The sequence below is a fragment of the Neoarius graeffei genome, chromosome 10 (assembly GCF_027579695.1).
Source record: "Neoarius graeffei isolate fNeoGra1 chromosome 10, fNeoGra1.pri, whole genome shotgun sequence".
NCBI classification, from domain to species: Eukaryota; Metazoa; Chordata; class Actinopteri; order Siluriformes; family Ariidae; genus Neoarius; species Neoarius graeffei.
Genome location: NC_083578.1, coordinates 37,737,860 through 37,760,265, shown reverse-complemented (window position 1 = coordinate 37,760,265; position 22,406 = coordinate 37,737,860). Strand labels below are relative to the sequence as shown.

The 22,406-nt window shown below is 42.8% G+C and overlaps 1 long non-coding RNA gene across 1 annotated transcript; it reads left to right on the top strand.

Moving 5' to 3' along the window:
- The first annotated feature begins 534 nt into the window (after window positions 1–534).
- LOC132892494 (uncharacterized) lies at window positions 535–1,101 on the top strand. The gene is made up of 3 exons (XR_009655437.1): window positions 535–589; window positions 691–751; window positions 1,016–1,101. It is a non-coding gene; the product is annotated as an uncharacterized LOC132892494 (long non-coding RNA).
- The last annotated feature ends 21,305 nt before the right edge of the window (window positions 1,102–22,406 follow it).

Sequence of the window (22,406 nt, the reverse complement as noted above, 5' to 3'; positions counted from 1 at the left end):
GAGTAGTAGCTGAAGTAGCCTGTTTATTTATTTATTCAAATCAATCTAATTATTATAGCTGTCGGTCAAATATGCAACCTTTTTCAAGAAGCAACTTTAAAGCAATCTTTTTATTGTTGCAAGTTAGGGCATAAGTGGATATTGATTCAAATTGTGACTGAGGGGGGATAAGATATCAGTCATAGCTTGACGGTTTTAGTTGCAGCGGCATCGTGGCAGCAGTTGACTTTCTACCACTTTTACACTCTTTTCTGGAGACCAGAAAGACAATAACAATAGGATTATATAGATGATGAAGGCCAGGAGAAGTACATGGAGAAGAGACAAGCAAGAAAGGCACAAAGGAGAGAGGGAGACCTGAAACATAAAGGCAAAACAGACACACAGATGAAGAAAAACAGGGGCACAGACAAAGAAATGGAAGACAGGGACAAAGAGAAGGTATTCATTTTAACAATACATTTTGGGTATTTATTTCTACTGTTCCATGATTGATTTGCTGTTGTCTTGTGTCACAGTAGTGAAAGACAATAAGAGACAAGACGGATGGACAACACCAACTTCTGCCAGTGAGCCCTTGCTGAACAAGGTATGTGATTTGACAAAGGATTACTTGTGTTCATAGATCATATTATCAAAGAAAAAAGTGCATTGAGTTGTTTTGTTATAATGCTGTGTTGTTTATTGTAGTTTGGGTTCCATACCTCTGCACACCACCTTTCTATGAAGACTTTGGAGAAGCCAGCAACAAGTAGGACTTTCTTTCTCATATGATTATAATGAACAATGGACATTTGGAGATTAAGGACTTTTCAGTAACGTACTGGCTGCAACCTTTAAAAACTCAGACCTCTCTCTTTCTCTACCCCCCCGTCTCTCTCACACACACACCACACACAAACACTCTCTCTCTCTCTCTCTCTCTCTCTCTCTCTCTCTCACACACACACTCACCCACCCACCTACACCCCATTATGGAATGGTGATGGAATACATGAACAATGGAATTTTGAAGATTAAGGACATTTCAATAATGTACTGGCTGCATCCTTTACAAACTCACAATCCCTCTGTATCTGTCTCTCAACCACTGTATTGCCTGTCACTAAATGGCTCACTCACTCACTCACTCACTCACTCACTCACTCACTCACTCTCTCGTACATTTATCTTGGCATCAGTCTTATCCCATTGAAATGTAGAGGTTTCGATAGAGTAATATCCATTTGTGTTGTAGTTCTGATAACAGTAAGATCATTTTGTATCTCTGGTAATGTGTATCTGGTAATATGGATCCATTTGTGTTCTACTTCTGATAAGAATAAGATCATTTTATATCTGGTAATATGTATCTGTGGAGTAAAAATAATAATTGGATTTCAGATATCCTTGTTTTATTAAAATATGGAGATTGACTCTTAAAATTGGCTCTCTTTCTCTCTACTGTCTCTTCTTCTGTTGTTTGCCTTGTCACTCTCTCTCTCTTTCTGGTTTGATCTGAGCAATAAACACTGTCAGAATTTTGGCAAATGCCGGAGTAATCTCAAACCTGTTTCACTGTGGAGCTTATTTGGGGCACATTGTTAGTGGCAGTTTGCTATCTTTTTTCTGAATTTACAGCAAGGAGATATGGCATGTGCCAAGTAGGGATGACCATTATTCTGTATGTGTGTTTCAAGACTGACTTTTGAGGGCCCCATGTCTGTATTTCGTCTAGGGCCCCAAAATGGCTAGAACCGCCCCTGACGGGCACTTACATTTTTTTCAGGTTGCAAGACAAACTTACGGCCTCGTGTGTCTTCCGTACGGCCGACGTGCGTCTTTCGTATGATTTGCTGGTGTTAGGTTTGGGCAAAATGTCAATTTTTTTTGTACGTCGCACTTGCGGACTCCGTATGTGGGTCGTGCGCCCCACATACGTAATTAGTGCGGCCAACGCACGTTCAGATATTTCATACGTCATCCATGCGTGTCGAGTAAGTCGGCCGTGCATTGGCCATATGGCGAGAGGGCGTCAATTGCACGAAAACTTGGGTATATAAAGCTGCAGGGGTGCCTATGGCCATTTGTACACGTAGGCTTTGATTGAGAGAAAACCCAATTTCATTTCATTTCATTTCATTGCATCGGATCGCTTCAATATGCCGAAGGCAAAGGGGAAGAGGAGGATAGAAAAGGTGTCGGAGACAGAGGAGAGAGAGGGGGTGACAGAGAGGGAGGAGAGAGAGAGACGGCGGCAGAGAGGGAGGAGAGAGAGAGGACAAGAAGCAGTGAGGAGGAGGATGAAGACCACGACAGTGGCCAGCAGGCCAGGAGTTTGTCCTACTCTTTTGGCGTAGCAGACGAGGAGAGGTTGGTCGATTTTTTCCGTGCCAACCCTTGTTTCTACGACAAGACTTTGGACCTGTACAGCAATGCCATCCACAAACGGAAATTGACACAGGGCATTGCTACTGAACTACACACAACTGGTGAGTATTGACCTGCTAAATATTAATTATGGTGCTGTTTTGGCATTTTCTTAGTAAAAATCCTTGGATTTGTAAGTTTTGTGTAGACATACTTTGCACGTGTATTGGTTAAAGCTTTGCTTGGTATATGTTGTCATTTTTTCCCAAGTTCATGTATCTAAATGTCTACAAATGCTGTACACGTGAATTTATCTTTCTTTTCTTTGTATTTCTTAATTTAAAATACCGAAATATTTTGTTTCATGTTTTTGTTTACTGCAGTTGCCAAGGTAAATGGATGGTTTAGGAACCAGAAGATGGCTGTGGGAAAGCTTTTGAAGAAAAGGTCAGGGCAAGCACTAGAGGCACTCACAGCCAGGAAAAGATGGCAGCTACAGAACTTTGTTTTCTTGAGGGATCACATCGTTCCAAGATCATACATGTCTAACACAGGAACAGTAAGCATTTACCATGTATTGTTGCTTGGATTATTATAAATGATCATGATTAACGATGATTAACGATCATGATTAATTATTTCATTAATGATCATGATTAATGACTATTTTCTGCTTTGTGTTTCATTCCTCCAGCTGCCGTCATCAGAGTCCAGGACAAGCAGGGGAGCTTCAACCAGTGAAGAAGAGGATCGAGCGAGTGACAGGTCAACCTCCAGCCAGGCCTATGTTCAAGCCCAAAAAAAGCGCTCAAAGAAGATTGACGATGTCATTCTCGAATACATATCGAGGCCCAGGCCCTCTGAGGAGATTTCCCAAAAGGTATAAGACTTTAGCATTTGTTTGGCCAAAAGAATACAACTCATTTGTACAAAATGTATTTTAAATTGATGTGTATAGTTTTTCTTTTTATGGTATTCTTATTTAATGGTATATGGAGTTAATAATCATTATGTTGTTTACATTTTTCCATGATCTTGAGCAGATTGAAGCAGCTTTAGCCGCCAGTTCTGCAGGACCCCAAGACGAACGCACGGCACTGGGGAACTGGCTTGTGGCCAGGATCGCGAAGGTGCCCGATGAGAGATGGGAGGACTTCACTGTAGCTCCCAGAATCTGATGCAGGAATTCACAAGGCCCATCATGCCCCCTCCACAAGCCCCAGACACTTCATTGCCTCCTCGCATTGCCTCGCAACAGTCCTGGCAGCATCCCTCGCAGCATCCCTCGCAGCAGTCCTGGCAGTAGACCTGGCAGCATGACCCACGCTGTTGCCACAGCACTCCGATGAGGCAGGTGCAGCAGATGTGTATTACAATGGAGTAGCCAGCGACAAGATGACACATTCTACTCTGCACATGTGTATATCTTCATGATAGATTGTGTATAATTATCTCTTTTTAAATGACAAATTTTGATGACATATATACACTACAGTTCAAAAGTTTGGGGTCACCCAGACAATTTTGTGTTTTCCATGAAAAGTCACACTTTTATTTACCACCATAAGTTGTAAAATGAATAGAAAATATAGTCAAGACATTTTTCTGGCCATTTTGAGCATTTAATCGACCCCACAAATGTGATGCTCCAGAAACTCAATTTGCTCAAAGGAAGGTCAGTTTTATAGCTTCTCTAAAGAGCTAAACTGTTTTCAGCTGTGCTAACATGATTGTACAAGGGTTTTCTAATCCTCCATTAGCCTTCTGAGGCAATGAGCAAACACATTGTACCATTAGAACACTGGAGTGATAGTTGCTGGAAATGGGCCTCTATACACCTATGGAGATATTGCATCAAAAACCAGACATTTGCAGCTAGAATAGTCATTTACTACATTAGCAATGTATAGAGTGTATTTCTGATTAGTTTAAAGTGATCTTCATTGAAAAGAACAGTGCTTTTCTTTCAAAAATAAGGAAATTTCAAAGTGACCCCAAACTTTTGAACGGTAGTGTAATTTAAAAAAAAAAAAAACAACAACAAACAAAAATCATCTTTTAAATGTTTAATGTTTCTTGTCACATAACAAAAAAAAAAAAACAGGTAAACTAGAGATAACTAAAATTTAAATATCTTTTAACGTCTTTATTTTGCAGATATTGGTCCTTCTACCTAGGCCACATTCAGCAGGGCCACCCACAGCAGGGCAATTCACCCCAGGAAGCACGTCTGGGGGGAGCTTTTCCAACATAGGTCTGAGTGACAGTTTCTTGAAGCAGATCGAGGGAGGGGACTCCGGATCGACCCTGACAAGCCAGAGGGCGGAGGACGATGTCTCAGATTAGCTATATAGGAGCGGAAAGACATGTGTAATCTGCTTTGTTTTGTTAATAAATGTTATGATTGACCATATATAATGACTTGTTATTCATATTTTCCCAGAAATAAGACTTCTGAAAAAAATTACTACAGAAAGCAGAACGATGTGTGTGGGGGTGTGTCCGAACACATCTAGTTCTCCGAAAATATTTTACCGATTTCACTGAGACTTGGCAGAGTTATAATTAATCTAAATGTTATTTATCATATTTCGGTAGTTACTTTATCTTTTTTAACCCTTTGATGCAAAACATATGCACACCCCTTCTAATGCACAACATGGGTCAAAAATGACCCGCATTCATTTTCCAGGTTATTTCATGCTGACTGAGTTTTTCTTTGCTCTATCTTTTGAAATCAGTTTATTTTATGATTGAATATTCCAAGTATTCTTTAAATATCTTGTTTTTAATTACCACAAATCATTAATTTAATTTTTTCTTTCCTACTTTATGAACAAAAATACTTTTTATATTACTACACATGGGTCATCCAAGTGTGATTTAAAATTAAATGTCTTAATACTATAATAATAATTTGTTTCAAGTAATTACTTTAGCAGTGAATGGGGCCAGTTATTTATTTATTAACTATGTAGTTAGCTAAGCCAACTACAATAAAATTAGCTAACTAAAGTAGAATATGTCAACAGCTAGGTAGCTAATAGTAATTACTTGTAACTTTCTGACAAGTAATCTACTCACTCTCAAGGTAACCTAAACAATCAATTTTTTTCTAAGGTAATGTTAGAACAATTGAAAAACATTACTTACATGTATTAGATGGGCAAAGGGCGCTGTGCTGAGCTGTGAAATGTCTGACACAAGCACAATTCACAGTTCCCACCAAACGCTGTAGTAAATGCATGCGGGTCGTTTCTGACCCATGTGTATAAACTTGATGTAGAATTACAAAAGCTGTGCTTGTTCACAACTTAAGAAAGGAAAAATAAAAATGATGATTTGTGCTAAACAAAAACAAGATATTTACTGCATATTTGGAAAAGTAAATGACAAAATGAATTCATTTCAAAAGTATATCATAGAAACACTCAGCCATACATGAAATAACCTGGAAACCAATCAATCAATCAATGATGTCAAGTTTTATTCCACCTTTTTTACATTTTAATCATGAAAATTAATTTGTTTAATAACCGTTTATTTTCATCAAGAGTTCATCGAAATCTTCTGCTTCTGCCAAAGTTGTTTTATACAACCCTGTCCTGCCATGGTATGCTGCCAATAGGGCTGTTCAGATAGTCACTGAGATAGTTCCTTTGTTTTTTTCCCTCATGTGTCACACGTTGACCTCTAACCGCAACTGTGTCAGTCAGTTGCACACCCTCACGCCAGGCTCCTGGTACCACGGTCCCATCATCATCGTCCTGAGCCACCTCATTTGCCTGGAGAGCTGGTCGGCGCATCCCGAGGAGGTTGTGTAGCGCAAGCGTGGCATTGACGACCTTGGTGGCCTTGCCAGGACCGATCTGCAATGTGGTGAGCAGGCAACGCCAGCGATGTGCGAGAATGCCAAAGGCATTTTCGACCACCCGCCTTGCCCGTGAGAGTCGGTAGTTGAAGATTCTCTCTGCATGCGTCATACCCCTGTTGCTGTATGGCTTCATCATCCAGGTACGTAGGGGGAACGCGTCGTCGCCCACGAGAAAGTACGGAAGGTCACAGTCATCTCCTGGGAGTGCCTCAGGACGGGGGAAGCCAAGTGAATCCCCCACAAGGGCCGGGTACAGCTGGGAAGTGTTGAAGATGCCGCAATCTGATGCAGAGCCATTGCCCCCAACAGTGGCCCAGACGAACTTGTATTCAGCATCCACCACACCGAGCAATATAGTAGAGAAAAATCCTTTATAGTTATAGAACAGCGAAGCACTCTTGTTTGGTTTCTTTATAGCTATATGTTTCCCGTCTATAGCACCACAAGTATGGGGAAAGTTCCACCGTTTCCAAAATTTCTGCGCTACGTCACGCCATTGGTCAGGTGTTGAGGGGACTTCAAACAGCTCCTTGCGGTATTCATCAAATATGGCTGAGCACACTTCGGGAATGAACAGGCTGATGGTGTTGTGGGCGACACGGAAGTTGAAGGCTAAAGATCTGTAGCTGCTAACCGTCGCTATGAAACGCAGAGTGATCACCAATTTCATCCCAGGCTCCAATGGTCATCTGCTTCTGTAAATATACCCAACAAAAAGAAATTTTAAGTACCTGAAATATTATATATGTATGCTTTAATAGCGACCATTATTGGATTTTAATTAATATATGTATAATCCAAACATTTTCTTTACCCCCAGAGAAATCTCAATATTTCACAAATACACACCTTGGTCCCTTGGTTATGCATGGTGTGATGGGTAGCAGCAATTCCGCAAAGGTGTTTGGGTCCATGCAAATGTATGACATGTAGTCACCCTGGCTTTCTCTCTCCAACTCCTGGAAAAGGGTGTTATACTGCCCTAACATCTGCCTTCTCTGTATCCAAGGACGTACCCACCATCGCCTTGGTCTTGGCCCCTGTTTGTGCTGTCTCTCACGAATTAGATAGAGTAGTACAGCTTCGTGGTGTTCCTCAGCTTCGCGAAGTTGTAATTGAAACTCTAGGAGACGAAGTCTTTGCGGAGGGATTGCCATTTTCACAGTGAGAAACCAAAGTATGCCGAAATATATATACCCCTCTCCAATCGCCGCAGTGCGACAAACAAACGCCGTTGGTACGCACAACGTACAGATCATGTGCAGTTCTTGCAACCTTCATACGAAGCCTGCATGGAACGCACGGTCAGTGCGATTAGTGCACGTTTGAAGGTGCGTTGGCTGTACAAATGAAGCGACAGCCGTACGTTCGAGCAGCCTCAGATTCCATGCGTGGTATGCACGTTCGACTTCTGGGTTGTACGTTGGGTGCGCGGTGATCTTACTCCTTCATGGACACCACAACTATGTTCTCCACGAACAAAAAAAAAAAACGCAGCGATTTGGGAAACGCCAAATATCTCACGGCCAAAAAATCATACGTCCGGTTGTGACCGAGGCATTAGGGAGAGATGGCAACAATATCCAGTTTAGAAATAAGGCGGCTGCTCCACTCATTCACTTTTCTTCATACTGTGTATTCCGCCATTACTGCTAGGCTCAAGCAATTACTAAAACCCGGGACGGAACAGGATGTCACCAGTTTTAGCAACAACTGCAGGGAGGTCACTGCCCGAGCGATATGTCCCATTCCGTTCCGTCCCGGGTTTTAGCAACAACCCTCGGCTCACTCCGGGAGGACTGGTGCAACTGAACTCACTTTCCTTTTAAATAAATAAATAAATAAATAAAATACTTTCCTTTTGGGCGGCACGGTGGTGTAGTGGTTAGCGCTGTCGCCTCACAGCGAGAAGGTCCGGGTTCAAGCCCCATGGCCGGCAAGGGCCTTTCTGTGTGGAGTTTGCATGTTCTCCCCATGTCCACGTGGGTTTCCTCCGGGTGCTCCGGTTTCCCCCACAGTCCAAAGACATGCAGGTTAGGTTAACTGGTGACTCTAAATTGACCGTAGGTGTGAATGGTTGTCTGTGTCTATGTGTCAGCCCTGTGATGACCTGGCAACTTGTCCAGGGTGTACCCTGCCTCTCGCCTGTAGTCAGCTGGGATAGGCTCCAGCTTGCCTGCGACCCTGTAGAACAGGATAAAGCGGCTAGAGATAATGAGATGAGATACTTTCCTTTTCTTGTAGTTTTCTTTTTCTTTAATTGTTGGTACTGCACCCTCTTTCAATACAGGCTTATAGCCAACGCTCCTCAACAGATCAGAGGTCTCGTACGAGTCTTCAGTAAAATGTGCAGAGCAGAGGAGAGACCACTTCATAGCCGCCTGATGTGCCCGTGAATTTCTCACAAAACACATCCAAATCTTTGCAGTTTGAACATTCTTGGGCCATAAATGTAACATAAATCCAGCTTCTGTCATGTTGCTGCACCTGCCAAAAACACATCTACGTGGCATGATGATAAATTAGCTCAAAATGGAGGATCGGAGTTGCAGTCAGCTCTGTGTTTTAGTATAGCGGAAATGGTGATGAGACCGATAGACTTCCTGCTGTGACATTACGGACGTCAAGGTCATTCACTCAGACTGCTACCTATATAAATCACTTTAATCATAAAAATTACTATATTAGATTTATTGTTAATGCTTAAAACTATTCCTGTGGCATTCTTGAGGTCTCAAGGCATTTATAAACGAAAGTGAGGCCATGGTTCTGTGTATATGCTTTAAACATTGAGACTGTGTCTGAATCCCAAACACTACTTGGAAGGCTGTCCCATAATTGTGGGGCTTTGTAAGCAAAGGCTGTGCCCCCTGATGCCTAATTTGTGGTAATTTGTGGTACCAACAAACAGCTTGCACCTTTTGATATCAGTAGGCATGGCAGGTCATAAAAGACCAGAAGTTTGCTCAGGTACTGTGGTGCGAAACCATTCAGTGCTTTGTAGGTCAATAGTAGTATTTTATCATCAGGGTGAAAGTTGACTGGGAGCCAATGCAGTGTGGATAAGATAGGGGTGATGTGGTCATATCTTCTAGTAAGGACTCTTGCTGCTGCATTTTGGATTAACTGGAGCTTGTTATGCACCTACTGGAACATCCAGACAGGAAAGCATTAGAATAATCCAACCTGAAGGTAACAAAGGCATGAACTAGTTTTTCTGCATCATGCAGTGACATTATATTTCTTATTTTATCAATATTTCTGAAATGAACCAAGGCTATCCTCATAATATTATCTACATGAGTTTTAAATGAAAGACTGGATTCAATGATCACCCCAAGGTCTTTTACTGTTGCACATGAAGAAACAGAAAGGCCATCCAGAGTCACTATGTAATCAGAAAACTTACTTCTACCTGCATGTGGTCCTAGTAATGAGTACTTCTGTCTTGTCAGAATTAAGTTGAAAGAAGTTAATTAGCATCCAGTGTATAATGTCCTTTACACATTCTTCAATTTTATTAAGCTGGTGTCTCTCATCTGGCTTTGCTGAAACATACAACTGTGGTTCATCAGCATAACAGTGGAAGCTAATACCATGCTTACAAATAATATTACCCAGAGGTAATATATATATAAAGGAAAAAGCAGTGGGCTTAAGACAGAACCTTGTGGAACACCAAACTTTACCTTAGTATGCATAGAAATGTCACCATTTACATCAAAAAAACTGATAGCAATCAGTTAAATAAGACCTATAATTAATAATAATCATAGACAATAGGCAAGACTTATCTAAGTCTGTTTTCCCCATCAGAACAGGTTTCATTCATGCACAGATTAAACAGAGTTCCAAATTCAGAGCACTGATGCGCTATCAAATTGTCGGTTTATTTTTAAATCACTAACATGCTTGCAGCAAGCTCTCCGCATTGCAAATGCTTTCTGAGATAAAAAGTGACTTAATTTGTATCAGTGCATTTTTGTATTCTAAGAATTGCAAGTAAATATTGACATACACAGTAACATATATTCAGTTTGTGTATAGCAGAACTCTTCATGCATGCAAAGTAGAGCCCCATACTTAAGAGAATATGGTAGTGCATTGACCTGATTTTTTGATGGCTGGACCGTACGACATCTGTACATATGAAGAATGACGAATGCGTACCACCACAGGGAACCTGACCATAAGTCCAAGGAATCATCTTTCATAAACACTTTGAACCACTGGATAATGAAATTTGTGTCTTTATTTACATAAGATACATGGGTTTTTATCCAGTGGTTATTTTTATTTTCCTTTTTAAAAAGTAATGTGGGATTATTTATGAACACATTTTATGGAAAATATTCATGACAGTTTCATATAAAACTAGTTAAACCAGTTTTATTAATCCACTAGTTTGTTGGCCAATTTATAGTTTTGCTGTGATTAAGCTCTAATCAGGAACAGGTGCATGCTAATTTGTCCAACTGGCATGCGCGCACTTTGCAGTTTGCAGCTGCATACAACGTGCATGGATGTGACGGATGTAACCAGACAGCAGTTTGGCAGATCAAGTTTGATATTTGATTGTAACTATATAGTAATGATGTAAAGTGAAAGCACTGGTTCACTGCTGTACACCAGGCACCCAGCAGAGTCACACCAGAATAAATGCTGAGGTGTTGTTTCATGCGCATGGCATGTGGTGTCAAAGAAAGGAATAAATATGTATTTGTAACTGCGATGCGTATCTCCTGCGATGCGTATCTCATTATTGGTATCACTGTCACAAGACAATGCAGCAATTTACTGACGCGAAATACACTACACTACACAATTTGATGATTCATATGCTATAATATTATTCTATTCAGGTTGATTTTGTACACTTGCAAATATTTTGTTCATACATTCATTAGGAGCTCTGTTTTTAGGCAGTGCCTAAATATCTACATTAATTGTTTAAAGGTGCTGACTGCAAAGTTGAATTCTGGGCAAATTATTATTTGTCTATAACTTTTGAAGTTTTGAGATGTTGCAATGCTGCACACCCTGTGTACCCTATGTGTCACTGTTTTGCTGAGATAAAACGTGTCCCGTGTTTTACGATTCTGAAAATTGCCGAAGTAAGCAAGAAGCAATATCACGTGACCACTGTGGGGCATGTCTGACCTACTTTTAACTAAAACAAGTTGGCATGGGCAAACATGGCAGACTTACGTGTTTTCACAGGTTAATGTGAAAGCTCTGCGCAACGTTAAACTGTATATCTGGATGTGGGCTTTGGATGCGATATATTTCATTATGTTTGGCTAGACTAACAGCATTTTTGTTATGTACTGATAATGTAGACTCGGCTAAACACCATAAAATATGCTAGATCTAGGTCCTGGCTTGTTTATTACTATTAGAAGTCCACACTTGAGTTTACCTTTGTCATAATAAGGTATTTTTCTTTATCAGGAATTTCTCATAACATTCTGGCACGAAATCTGCCTCAAAATACTGGTAGGTATCTGTACTTTCGTGAATGAATGAATTTATGAATGAATGAATGAATTTATTTATTTATTTATTTATTTTGAACATGTATAAAAATGTATGTAACTATTTGTACATACAAAAGAAAGAAAATGAAAAAAGTGACCAAAAAAAAGAATAAATAAAATAACATAAAGAGCTAATACATTACAATACACCGCACATTGTTCGAAAAAGGAGTGGGAAGAAGTACAATACTTTTTTTAATTTCCCACCCCTTTTTAACTACCCCGAAATCCAAACTACATTAATACACCTATAAAAATATATACCATATATACACTTCATGATTATCCATATAAATATATAATTACAAAAATAAATATATACTACATACCATATCCATATCCATATATATATACATATACACACACACACATACATATACATACATACACACATACATACATATATACATACATATACACACACATTATATATATATATATATATATATATATATATATATATATATATATATATATATATATATACATACACACATATACACACAAACACATACACTTCATAAATATCTATATAAATATATAATTACAAAAAAAATCTACTACATACTTATCCCTGTAAATATGAAGATATCTATCCCCATAAATAAATATATACCATATACTAAGCTAGTTCTAATATAACAATCAACCCTATTCTATTTATCCCTCATCATCCTCCATTAACATACTTCCTCTGCAATATACTTGTTTAAAAATATTTTTTGTACCTTTTTTTAAACAGATTTATATTTGCACTTTGTTTTATTTCTGTCTCCAGTCTGTTCCATAAAGTCACCACACAGCTCGATACGCACATGCTTTTCATATTTGTTCGAACCTTTGGTTTTTTAAAATTTAGGTCTCCCCTTAGATTATATCCCCCCTCTCTCTCACTAAACATTCCTTGTATATTTTTCGGCAATAGATTATTTCTTGCTTTGTACATTATTTGTGCTGTTCTGAATTTGACCAGATCCATAAATTTCAACATGTGTGATTTTATGAATAGTGGGTTTGTGTGATCTCTGTATCCTGTTTTGTTTATTGTCCTTATTGCTCTTTTCTGTATTGTACATATCGGCTGCAGAGTGGTTTTGTAGGTGTTTCCCCAGACTTCGACACAATAAGTCAGATATGGCAAAAATAATGAGTAATATAGAGTATGCAAAGATTTACAATCAAGAATATATTTTGTTTTCCACAGAATTGCCAAGCACTTTGCCAGTTTTGCTCGTATGTATCCTACATGAGGTTTCCAGCAGACTTTAGGATCCAAAATCACACCAAGAAATTTAATTTCCTGTACCATTTCTATCTTAGTATTGTCTATTATCAATTCTACATTACAATCTATTTTATGTCTCCCAAACAACATAATCTTTGTTTTGCTTAGATTTAATGATAATTTATTTTTGTCAAACCATAGTTTTAGTTTATTTATTTCAGTTGTGATTATCTCTAAAGTCTGCTGCAAATTCTCACCGGAACAAAAAATATTGGTGTCATCTGCAAACAAAACAAATTTCAGTTCTTGCGAAATTGTACATATGTCATTGATGTATATTATGAATAATTTCGGACCTAATATTGACCCCTGTGGTACCCCGCATTTAATGTTCATGAAATCAGATTTATGGTCACCTATCTGCACAAACTGTTGCCTGTTTCTTAGATAGCTCGACAGCCAACTCCACCCAACTCCCCTAACACCACACTTTTCTAGTTTACTTAATAATATACTATGATCAATAGTATCGAATGCTTTTTTTTAGGTCCACAAATACTCCAATTGCTATTTTTTTTTATTGTCTATACATTTTGTGATTTCCTCTATTAGTTCCATTAGTGCCATCGATGTTGATCTGTCCGTTCTGAATCCATATTGACTGTCTGTAAGGAGGTTGTGTTTTTCAATGAATTTGTCCAATCTATCTGAAAAAAGTTTTTCGAGTATTTTGGAAAATTGGGGGAGTAAAGAAACAGGCCTGTAGTTTGTGAAATGGTGTCTATCTCCAGTTTTAAACAATGGTATCACTTTTGCAATTTTCATTTTGTCTGGAAATGTACCTGATTGAAAAGATAAATTGCAGATGTGGGTGAGTGGTTTCACAATTCCCTCAATAACTGTCTTTACTGTTAACATGTCTATATCATTCCAGTCTGCAGAAGTTTTGTTTTTACATTTTCTTACAATTTGGATAATTTCTTCCTCATCAGTTGCAGTTAGAAAAATTGTACTTGGATTTCTGTCCCCCATATCTTCTATGTTCCCACATTGTGTTGTCTCAGGTTCCTTTATTTTTGCCGCTAAATCTGGTCCCACATTTACAAAGAATTGATTAAAACCATTCACCACATCCTCCATATTATTTATGGTCTTATCATTTTCAGTAGTACTCCGGGTAATTTGTAGTTTTGGATCCATTTCTCACAATACCATTTAATACAGTCCATATACCTTTAATATTGTTTTTATTTTTCTCCACTAATTTATTATAATAGTCTTTCTTACATATCCTCATAATATTAGTTAATTTATTTTTATATTTTTTATATTTTTCCTCTGCCTCTATAGTTCGATGCTTTAAGAATTGTCTGTATAATATATTTTTCTTTTTGCAGGCATTTTGTAGCCCCTTGGTGACCCACGGACTATTTGTATATTTATGTATATTACTGTATTTCTTTATAGGACAATTTTTATTATATAGTTCATTGAATATTATTAAAAATTCCTCATATGCTTTATCAACATCTTTTTCTTTATAAATTACATTCCAGTCCTGTATTATTAAGTCATTTTTTAGTGCAATCATGGTTTCTTCAGTTTTCACTCTTATATATTTATAATTTTTAGTATCCTTTTTCTTGCTATAATTACAGTAATATACATTAAAAATAGGTAGGTGGTCACTGATGCCTGTTAATAGTAGTCCACTCTCTATAATATTTTCCAGGATATTAGTAAATATATTATCTATTAAAGTGGTGCTGTGAGAAGTGATCCTGCTTGGTCTGGTAATAGTTGGGTACAGTCCCATACTGAACATTGAATTAATGAACTCTTCTGTCATTTTGTGTTTCTTATGATTTAAGAGGTCGATGTTAAAATCACCACAGATGTACATGACCTTCTGAGTTGATTTTATAAACATACTTTCCATCCAATCTATAAAAACTTCTATGCTTGAACCAGGACATCTGTATATACAGCTCACCATTATATTTTTCATTTTTTCACGTCTTCGTATGCCTTTAGTATCTCTGGTGGATTTAGAAGTCCCAAATATTAAATAGTTCATGATGTTGTAGTATTCCAAATCTGATTGCTGGTTTGCTGTACACTTTTCAAGTGGAATAAACACATTTGTGAGTAAATTAAGAAGAAGAAGCCTTTATTTTTGTCATATGTACACTCAAGCACAGTGAAACTCCTCTGCATTCAACCAATCTGAAGCCGTGAATGTGCGCGTGTGCACACACACACACACACACAGAGTGAGAGAGAGAGAGAGAGCAAGTAGTAAGCAGAATAAATAAATACATTTGTGGGTAAATTATATCGATCTGTGATACATGCAGGTTTCAGTTTTTGGATGTAACGCAATATGCTGGTATAACATACATTTTTAATTGTCACAATGTTTTCTGAGTGTCGCCATCTTGGTGTGATGCGGTTCCATGGTTATGTTCATTAGTTAAAGCTCCTCATATTTGGCTATTTCCGTAGGGCCATACTGTTTACCTCAAGAGGTAGGAAAATGGTTCCAAAACAGACAAAATGGCGCTGTCGCCTCACAGCAAGAAGGTCCGGGTCCGTGGCTGGCGAGGGACTTTCTGTGCGGAGTTTGCATGTTCTCCCTGTGTCTGCGTGGGTTTCCTCCGGGTGCTCCAGTTTCCCCCCAAGTCCAAAGACATGCAGGTTAGGTTAACTGGTGACTCTAAATTGACTGTAGATGTGAGTGTGAATGGTTGTCTGTGTCTATGTGTCAGCCCTGTGATGACCTGGCAACTTGTCCAGGGTGTACCCCGCCTTTCGCCCATAGTCAGCTGGGATAGGCTCCAGCTTGCCTGCAACCCTGTAGGACAGGATAAAGCGGCTAGAGATAATGAAATGAGAATGAGACAGATCAAATCAAGTCAAATCAAATCAAGTTTATTTGTACAGCGCTTTTAACAATAAACATTGTCGCAAAGCAGCTTTACAGAATTTGAACGACTTAAAACATGAGCTAATTTTATCCCTAATCTATCCCCAATGAGCAAGCCTGTGGCGACGGTGGCAAGGAAAAACTCCCTCAGACGACATGAGGAAGAAACCTCGAGAGGAACCAGACTCAAAAGGGAACCCATCCTCATTTGGGCAACAACAGACAGCCTGACTATAATATTAACAGTTTTAACAGGTATAACCCTCAACTGTCCTCATGGGGCCGTCCTTCACAGGAGTGGGGCGATAAAACTCCGACCAGACACAGGGCACCAGGATGGATCAAGCAGGTCCGAGGGGCAGAAGAGGCCAGCATCTCAATCCCAGGATCAACATGTGAAATGACAGATGAAATGACCCTCAGCATATCAAAATGATCACATCTCATCCACATGATTTTGTTCTTGCGAGACATAGGAAATTGCCATACACAATAAAATATTTTCATGTGATTTTGCAGTCAGCATCTTTAATCTTGAACGGAAGCATTGTACAGTAACCCAACTGGGCTATTAAGAGGTAATAGGTCCAAGATAGTAATTGCATCTGATATCTTCTTTTCGGGGACCGGAGAGTGTGCTCCAATTATAGGGGAATCACACTTCTCAGCCTCCCAGGGAAGGTTTACTCCAGGGTACTGGAGAGGAGAATTCGACCAATAGTCGAACCTTGGATCCAGGAGGAACAATGTGGTTTTCGTCCTGGTCGCGGAACACTGGACCAGCTCTATACCCTTCATAGGGTGCTCGAGGGTTCATGGGAGTTTGCCCAACCAGTCCACATGTGCTTTGTGGATCTGGAGAAGGCATTCGACCGTGTCCCCCATGGTATTCTGTGGGGGGTGCTTCGGGAGTATGGGGTTCGGGGACCTTTGCTAAGGGCTGTCCGGTCCCTGTACGAACGGAGCAAGAGTCTGGTTCGCATTGCCGGCAGTAAGTCAGACCTGTTCCCGGTGCAAGTTGGACTCCGGCAGGGCTGCCCTTTGTCACCGGTTCTGTTCATAATTTTTATGGACAGAATTTCTAGGCGCAGCCAGGGGCCGGAAGGAATCCTGTTTGGGAACCACAGGATTTCATCTCTGCTTTTTGCGGATGATGTTGTCCTGTTGGCTTCTTCAAACCAGGACCTCCAGCATGCACTGGGGCGATTTGCAGTCGAGCGTGAAGCGGCTGGGATGAGAATCAGCACCTCCAAGTCCGAGGCCATGGTTCTCGACCGGAAAAGGGTGGCTTGCCCTCTTCAGGTTGGTGGAGAAGTCCTGCCTCAAGTGGAGGAGTTTAAGTATCTCGGGATCTTGTTCACGAGTGAGGGAAGGATGGAGCGTGAGATCGACAGGCGGATTGGTGCAGCCTCCGCAGTGATGCGGTTGCTTTACCGGTCCGTCGTGGTGAAGAAGGAGTTGAGCCAAAAGGCGAAGCTCTCAATTTACCGGTCGATCTACGTTCCGACTCTCACCTATGGCCATGAGCTTTGGGTAATGACCGAAAGAACAAGATCGCGGATACAAGCGGCCGAAATGAGTTTCCTTCGCAGGGTGGCTGGGCGCTCCCTTAGAGATAGGGTGAGAAGCACAGTCACTTGGGAGGAGCTTGGAGTAGAGCTGCTGCTCCTCCACATCGAGAGGAATCAGCTGAGGTGGCTTGGGCATCTTTTTCGGATGCCTCCTGGACGCCTCCCTGGGGAGGTGTTCCAGGCATGTCCCCCCGGGAGGAGGCCCCGGGGAAGACCCAGGACACGCTGGAGGGACTATGTCTCTCGGCTGGCCTGGGAACGCCTCGGTGTTCTTCCCGAGGAGCTGGCCGAGGTGTCTGGGGAAAGGGAAGTTTGGGCTTCCATGCTTAGACTGCTGCCTCTGTGACCCGGTCCCGGATAAAGCGGAAGAAGACGAGACGAGATTCTTGTATATTTTATTAAAAGAAGAAAGAAAGCAAGAAAAACTGTAATAGCTCATCTAGATAATCAGCTTGCTTCAGGACTCACTTAGATATTGTTTTATGTTGTCTCAACAATATTGCAGCACTGATGACCATGCATACAATATTCAATTACTAAATAATTAACTGGGTCAAAATTATTTTGTAGTTTAGGATAGGCAGTGGAGACATGGTAGTAAATGCTATAGTTCTATCAATTTAACTCTTCTGCCATATTTGACACTTACAGTCTTGTGAGCAATCATGTGGTGTCAGATATGGATGAAATTTATTCCTTGGCATTTCATTTTATTTGCTTGAGTAGGTCCAGCTTTAACAAGAATGAAAAAGACTACAATCTTCACAGTAATGTGGAGAGCATTCTGAAGGAATTCCATGGTAAATCACAAGCACACTGGGGAATTAACCAGCTGTAACCCAGAACAAGTGAACATAAACTAAAATGATGCAACTTTAATGCTAAAGTATAAAAAATATGTACCTTAAAATGTTTTAATAAGAAAATATCTCTTCTGCTGGCTTGTAGGGTACTGCATAGTCTGGCGGTCAAAATGGTTTTTGAGCAGGATGCAAACAGTTGCTGTTTACAGGTCAAAACCAACACGGTGTAGGCCGTCAGTAGCATGGGGCTCAACACAATGTCCCTGAACCTTATACAGTACCAGTCAAAGGTTTGGATACACTTGCCCATTATTATGAATGAATCTGTGTCCAAACTTTTGACTGGTACAGTATATCTTAATAAATATGGAGAAAGCAAAAGATGAGGAAGACAGACAATACAGCCAAGAGAAAAAAAGAAAGTACCCCCTCTTTCAATTCTGTTTTTAGTTATCGGTGCCTAAAGTAACAATTGTGCGATCCTCACCAAGTTCTATAAACAAACAAATAACTTCAGGTGCCAACAAAACACAAAAGATTTCAATATGTAGTCATGTTTTCCCAAAAAAAGGGTAAACTAACATTCAGAAAACAGGAAGGGGAAAAAGTACACCCTATACACACACAGTAATATGTAAAACCACCTTGAACAACTATAACTTGAAGTAACTGTTTTTGGTAGGAGTTTAGGAATCTCACATCATTTTGGAAACATTTTAGTCTGCTCTTCTTTATAAAATTCCTTCAGTTCATTGATGAGGGCACTCATTTATGTACAGCTCTCTTAAGATCCTGCTACAGCATTTCAGTGGTGTTGAGGTTCTATTTCGTTTCTCCTGACCGCCAGAGGCAGTGCTTTCAGCACATGGATATCCATCACACGAACGTGCAGGTCGAGTAATAGTAACAACAAAGTCACGTGTGACCTGGGTGACATCACCCCGTGACCCCGGCATAAAAGACCGGTAAACCCAGGAAGTGACCTCTTGCATCTTCTCGCGTTTGCAGGTTGCGAGTTGGATTGGAATTTGGACAAAGCGCTGTGTTAGTTTCGTTACCCGTAGAGTTGGGGCTGTGCTTACGCATCCTCCAAGAAACTGCGTTAAGTCCACCAATTCTTTTTCTCTTGTCGTTATATTCGTATTGATTTGTTACTCCGTTAAGCTGAGTGCTCTCGCTCGGTGGAGTTAGCTGATTAGCCCTCCAGGGCGGTGTCCTCACCGCTGGAGGCCGGCTTGTTTTTTGTTCAGGTAAGCGGTTTTCATTCATTTAAATTAAAGCGGTGTTTCTCGCCGCTGTTTATCAGTTCTGTGGCGCACGGCGCCTATCTTTGTTAATATTATCAACCGCCTTGTTTTGTGTAGCCTTGCCTCCGGCCTGCTCACGGGCCGGCTGTCTTGTGTGTTGTATTCGTATTGTTTGTTACTCCGTTAAGCTGAGTGCTCTCGCTCGGTGGAGTTAGCTGATTAGCCCTCCGAGGCGGTGTCCTCGCCGCTGGAGGCCGGCTTGTTTTCGTTCAGGTAAGCGGTTTTCATTCATTTAAATTAAAGCGGTGTTTCTCGCCGCTGTTTGTTATCAGTTCTGTGGCGCACGGCGCCTATCCTTGTTAATATTATCGACTGCCTTGTTTTGTGTAACCTTGCCTCCGGCCTGCTCACGGGCCGGCTGTCTTGTGTGTTTTAGCGGCGTATGATGTCTTCTCACGCTAGTGAGTGACTGCTTAGTTGCGTCCCGACCACGGGTGTGTTCGCCCAGTCGTTTTTTCATTGCCGCCTGATTTTTTATTTTGGGATACTTACTTGGGGTGTTCTCGCCCTATTTTTTAAGTTCCCTTCTGCCAGCCAGGTGTCATGGACCTATTCTCTTGCTGCGCCAACTGCCAGGCCCCCCTCAAGCCAGAGGACGGCCACCGCGAGTGCCCCTCGTGCCTGGGTATTGATCACCTGCAGCAGGGGCTGACGGACATGGCCTGCGCAGACTGCATGTGCCTGAGCGTGGCTGCGTGGACCGCCAGGCTGGCTCGGACGGATCCTCCGTCTGACATCCCCCGGGCCTTGGGGGGACAGGACAGGGTGCCGGCTGCAGCAGCAGGGCCCAGCAAGCGCCGTGGGGCTCCCCCACATGTCTCCGCTTCCAAGGCGAAAAAGAAGCGCCCGGGCGATTTGGCTCGGAAGGTGGAGGTGATGTCCACCGAGCTGGAGGAGATGAAGGCCCTGCTGGCGAATCTCCAGCCTCCGCCACAGGGCAGCAGTGTTCCCGCAGCCACCCCATCTGCCTGGCAGCCCGACCGTTCGCCATCACCACCGCTTCTGTCACCGGCCGTTGATGCACGTGGCCTGGATGAGCTGTCGATCCGGGCATCGGAGAGCTTTGACTGCGGTGGGTCTGACGGTCATGACTCCACCTCTCCGGACGGTTCCCAGGCCACCAGCCATGGCACCATGGCAGCGTCGGAAGGCGGACGCTCATCCATCCAGCCAACGCTGAGGGCTGTATTGGCCCGTCTGGGGTTGGACACGCCCCCGGTGGCCCAGCATCAGAGCGCTTTCTTCAGAGGCTCCACACAGCCTTCCTCGTTGTCTGTTCCACCCTCGGCCCCATACATCGAGGAGTTACAGAGGTGTTGGGCGGACCCTAGACGCTGTTCCCACCTCCCTAGTGACTGCAGGGCCCTGGCAGCAATGCAGGACGCCCCTACCTACGGCCTCCAGCAGATGCCCAACATTGAGCCCTCCGTGGCTGCCCTCGTCCTTTCGCCCAACGAGGCTCTGCAGCCTGACGCCCCCGCACTCAATGCCGCGCGACCGACGACCTCATCGTGCGGGGATACAACACGGCAGCACGAATGGGTCGTATTGACAATTCCATGTCCCATCTGCTGCTGGCCCTCGCCCAGACGCTGGAGGGGACGAGCGCGGCATCACGGGAGCTGTGCGACACGGCTCTCCAGGCCTTTGCCTACTCGTCGCGGGAACTGGGCCGGCTGATGTCGTATCTCACCCTCGCCCGCCGGCAGATATGGCTGGCGCAGTCCCCTCTGGCCGAGCCCGACCGGCGTGTGCTGCGCTCTCTCCCTGTTGTCCCCGGGGAGCTGTTTGGCGAGGCCGCTCAGCAAGCCCTGGACCGGAGTGCCCAGGTCGTCCAGGCGCGACAGCAGTTCGCTGGCCTCCGCCAGGCCCACCACCACGGCAACGCTGCCCAGTCCTTCAGGGGGCCCACACCAACTCTGTCTCAGCCACGCACCCGCCAGGAGACCAGACGGGTTGATGACTTTCGTCGCCCCACCACCTCCCAGACCCGCGGCGCTGCCCCCTACACCCAGTCCGCTCCTCGTCGCCCCCATGGTGACCGACGGGGGCGGTCTGGGCGGCGCTGACATCAGCGCGCCGGCGGTCGGCCGCTTTTCCAGCGAACAGCTCCAAAGCTGGAGAGCGTTGACCCCAGACCCCTGGGTGCCGGTGACCCTCACCGAGGGTTACCGCATCCAGTTCTGCCGCCGACCGCCGCATTTTCATGGGGTCAAACATACCACCGTGAGCCATCCGGGGAAGTCCCTCATCCTCTGGCAGGAAATTGCCACTCTCCTGGAGAAAGGAGCAATCTCTCCCGTCGACAGGCAGAGACAACAAGGTGGGTTCTACTCCAGGTATTTTCTGGTTCCGAAGAAGGACGGCGGTATCCCCCCGATCCTCGACCTGAGGTCCCTCAACTCCCATTTGAAGACCATGAGATTCCACATGCTGCGTACAATGGATGTCTTACACCACATCCAGGCGGGCGACTGGTTTGCCACCGTCGACCTGAAAGACGCCTATTTCCATGTTCCCATTGCGCCACACCACAGGCAGTTCCTGCGGTTTGCCTTCGAGGGCCAGGCTTTCGAGTTCAATGTTTTGCCCTTTGGGATATCGCTGGCACCCCGTGTGTTCACCAGGTGTGTGGCAGCGGCATTGGCACCACTTCAGGCAAGGGGTTTGCGTGTCCTGCCTTACCTGGACGACTGGCTCGTCTGTTCACGGTCAGCAGCTCAGGCCTGCACCGACATCGCGACTGTGCTCTCACATGTCGCAGAGCTGGGGCTCAGGGTGAATTACAAGAAGAGCTCGCTGGTGCCCAGCCAG